Genomic DNA, 4,275 nt, shown 5'->3' on the forward strand with positions numbered 1-4,275 from the left:
TCATGCAATTGAATATTGTTTATTTGAAAGCATTAGAAGTGCAGTTTCTTGTCTCTCCTTGTATTGATCAAGTGGTTGAGGTTGATTTGGGATTTAGAAAGTAATAAGTAAATAAAACAAATTAGTAAGTAGACCAATACTTTCTAGAGACAGTAATTATTACATTAATCTAATTAGACTTGTTGAAGATAAAATTTGTAGTTAGTAATTAAGAACTATTTTAGAGTAACTTACCCAAGTGTTATAATATCAGAGGTGAAACTGGAAGAACAGTATTTTATTAAACCTAATTTAGTTTTCATGGATAGGTGCAATCCTGCAGGCATCAAAAGAACATGGCAGCAGCTGAAAATGAAATATAAAAACATACTTCAAGCAGGTAAGCCTTGAGCACATCATTGGCGTAGAGTAGCTACCTGGCTTTACAAACATTTGACATATTAAATGACTAAATGGCATTCAGTGTCTAGCAGTGCAGCAGCATTTTTGACAGGTCTAAATGTTCATTCTCATTTGACTTCTACTCATCCAACAGAAAGAACAGGGGGAGGACCTGCACCACCACCCCTGACAAATGCAGAAGAGATGGCCCTGAGCCTAAATGCTGGAAGGCCAATGGCTGAGGGAATTCCTGGAGGGACTTCATCAGAGCCAGTCACTCCAGAAGATTTAAGTGCCTTCATAAAATGTAAGAGGTCTACCTACAGTGTTATTTTTTTATGTAGACTAAATGTGATATTTCCATTTATATTACTTTGGGTTGGGTTTTTTGTTGGTCCCAACAGATTTGGATGGTAATATCTGCCTCTTGGAGCCTCCTGTCCCAACAGTACCCCATCCAGTTGTCAGTAGCCTACTCCATACACCATCAATTATGACAAATAGTATTATAAAGTGTACTCTATGAAATGCTCATCTTCACAGGATGATGGGGATGAAGAAACTGTTTCTGCTGCCACAGACAGGCCTAGAGAGGTCATTTTAATATTATTTGTCTACACATCAAACAATCTACACATTCACATTTATATGTGGAGTAGCCTATAGAATCCAAGTTTATATCTATAAATGGTCATTCTTATCTCTACACCCCAGAGTGTGGAAGAACAGCAGGAGGAAGGTCCATCAACTTCTGGTGCACAGATGGACACAGTTCAGTGATTTACAGTAAATGCCAGTTTCATTCTGAATTGTAGACTACATTCATGATGTGACTCTAATCTAATGTATTTTCAGTTGCCAGTTAAGGAGTTATATAGACTTCTTCTTAAAAAGATAGAAAAAAACAGCAAAGAACTTGTTTACTTGGACCGGCAGATCCAAAAGGCAGATCTGGAAATCGACATTCTGAAACTAAAGCTAGAGGTGAGTGTATGATCACAGGTGAATTCTAGGAAGTATTGAAACTATTTTAAAATCTTTTTTTTCTTTTTTAGCAAATGAAGAACACCATATAAATTGCTGGGATTTTGTTTATTAGTTTATTTTGTGGTTGCATTTGTATGAAATAAAGAACACCATAAATTGCTGTGATTTTGTTTATTAATTAGTTTATTTTGTGGTTGCATTTGTATGAAATAAAGAACACCATATAAATTGCTGTGATTTTGTTTATTAATTAGTTTATTTTGTGGTTGCATTTGTATGAAATAAAGAACACCATAAATTGCTGTGATTTTGTATTTATTCATTTTTTTTTTTGTGGTGGTGGTGGATATCATGTGTATTAATCTGAGAAGACATTGCGGCATATCATATCCCGGACTACCCTTCCATCCTGGAAATCTGCAGGGTTGATGGGCTATTCCTCAGGGTCTTGTAATTGTAGGGCAGGGTCTTGCTCCCCTCTAATTATGGCAATATTATGGAGAACAACACATGCCACAATAATGTCGCAGGCCCTTTCAGGGGTTACCCTGAGGTGACGTAGGCACTGGAAACGTGCTTTCAACAGGCCTATGGTCATCTCCACCCGGGCTCTCGTCCTGCAGTGTGCCACATTGAAACGCTGCTGTGAGCCTGGTTCAGGTTCTGGGTAAGGGGCCATAAGATTTGTTCGGCATGGGTAACCCCTATCTCCCAGCAGAAAGCCATCAATCTCTCCTGTAAGAAAGTTCACATTGCTTTAGAGCTGCATTGAAATTCCCCTGTAAGTGTTTAGTGCATACATTGAAATATGTCTAAAGGATATACATTTACTTACCCCCTTCCAGTCTGTTGCTCAGGGTTGACTCCCGATAGATTCTTGAGTCATGAACAGAGCCAGGCCACTTGGCCTCCACATTTGTAATTATATGTGCAGCATCACATTAGATCTTGACAGTGCAAAGAATGAGAGATGTTACAGTATTTTGGTGTAGTCTTTGACCATTAGAAACAGTAGGCTGTCAGTGTACCTGCACATTAATACTGTGGATGGATCTCCTGTTCGCATAGTCCGCTTCATTTTCAGAAGGTGCAATGATCGGAATATGTGTGCCATCGATGCATCCAACCACATTCCGAAATCCTAGAGGGAATTCTAATTATTAGGTTACTTCCAGGGGTCACAGCAAGATATTCTTAACTGAATGTAATTTATCAGGTTAGCCTCATTTAAACCGATTTATACACCACTGACCTGCAATCCTGTGAAACTCCTCTTTGATGACTCTCACTGGTTTGTGCCCAGGAAACAATACAAAAATTCTCAGAAAGCGCTTAAGAGCGAGGCACACTTTCCTTACCGCTCTGCAAACAGTAGCCTTACTAATATGTTCAGCATCCCCGATGTTATAAAGAAAACTTTCATTCGCAAAGAAACGTAAGGCAACGCAAAGAATCTGCTCGGATGTAAGAGCACGGCCACGATGGTTGATGTTTCTAATGTAAGGATGGATGAGATTATGGATGTATCTTATTGACTGTAAAGAAAAACGGTAACGCTCAAATAAAAATGGATAGGGATATGACAAAAAATCCACTCTGGGCCTCAAAATCCTTTCCCAACGTAAATGTAACTCCCTACGAAGTAATACAGCCTCTTTGTCAACAGGATCATCCATAAAAGGACATGCCATTTCATTCCCTTTGATGCGCTCTACGTGACTGAAATGTGTGCAATGAATATGTCCCCAAAGAATCAATGAGGTGTTTAAACACCACTTCCTCTTTAAAAAAGGGGAGGAGACCAAAATAAACTCTGGATTTTCTGAAGAAAACCTGCTCCCGACCAGGTTAGGTTCACAGAGTAAATTGCCATGGTAACTGACTCTGAGTATAAGTTACCTCTCTTTCAGAAACGGGCTTGACTTACTCTGCTTTCTCAGGTTTAACTTACCTCCCTTTCTGAAACAGAAAACCCAGAGTTTCCCTCATTTCAGGGTTAACAAACTCAGAGTTTTCACTTAACCTCCTTTCTGAAACAGGCCCCTGGAGTCCAAAAATTAAAACATGAAAACTAGTCTAAACGTACCAGAAACCATGGAGACATCAGGGGAATCACAATCATAAGGAGGAAGGCTCAGAGAGAATGAGTTGGAGCCTGTTTGACGGTGTTTGACGAGGACCCAGCAAAGGGCAACTGAAGAGAGAGGGCTTTTAAAGGAGACTGAGATAAAGAGGGGGCTAATGAGGAAACTGGGAGCAGGTGTGCACAGAACAAGAGAGGGAAAGAGCTAGGGAAGAAGGAGAACATAAGAGGGCAGCAGAGAGCAACAAATAGAAACCTGGAAGACTGGAAATAACAACAAAATTATAATTAAATTACAAGGACTATAAAACATGGAGAAAAGAAGACTAAACACTAGAAAACAAGGAGTAAAGTAAGACTGAATACTCAAAAGAAAAACAACAGAAACAGAAACCTGACAAAAATTAAGTATTGCTTTATGTTAAGTCAGGTTTTTATGAATGTTTCTTTAAGATTCCTTTCCTACAGAACACCTCATGCTTCAGTTGAGAAAATTTTAGATAAATGGAGCTTAAATGGTCCTGCAATAGATTGACAACCTGTCCAGGATGTACCCGCCTATCGCCCTTTTACAGCTGGAGCTAGGCACCAGCACCCCTCGTGACCCCAGCAGGGATATGTATGACAGAAAATGGATGGATGGATGAAGCTTAACCAAAAATTCAATCTGAAAGACTTTTATTAGCTTTACCTGAACCTCTTATGATGGCCCTAAATCACCCAATCATCCCTGGACAACGCCTCCCCGGAAGCCAATAAAGATCCACTTAATTTATCTCCTTGCCTAGTATCTCTGTCCTGCAATTAAGCAAACTTTCATCCAC

At 39.4% G+C, this 4,275-nt stretch overlaps 1 pseudogene; it reads right to left on the reverse strand.

The window, feature by feature from the left end:
* Positions 1 to 1,644: 1,644 nt before the first annotated feature.
* Positions 1,645 to 3,147, reverse strand: LOC119775383 (annotated as a pseudogene).
* Positions 3,148 to 4,275: the final 1,128 nt, after the last annotated feature.

The sequence above is a fragment of the Cyprinodon tularosa genome, unplaced genomic scaffold (genome assembly GCF_016077235.1).
Source record: "Cyprinodon tularosa strain WSP-4 unplaced genomic scaffold, ASM1607723v1 ctg87, whole genome shotgun sequence".
Classification (NCBI taxonomy): Eukaryota; Metazoa; Chordata; class Actinopteri; order Cyprinodontiformes; family Cyprinodontidae; genus Cyprinodon; species Cyprinodon tularosa.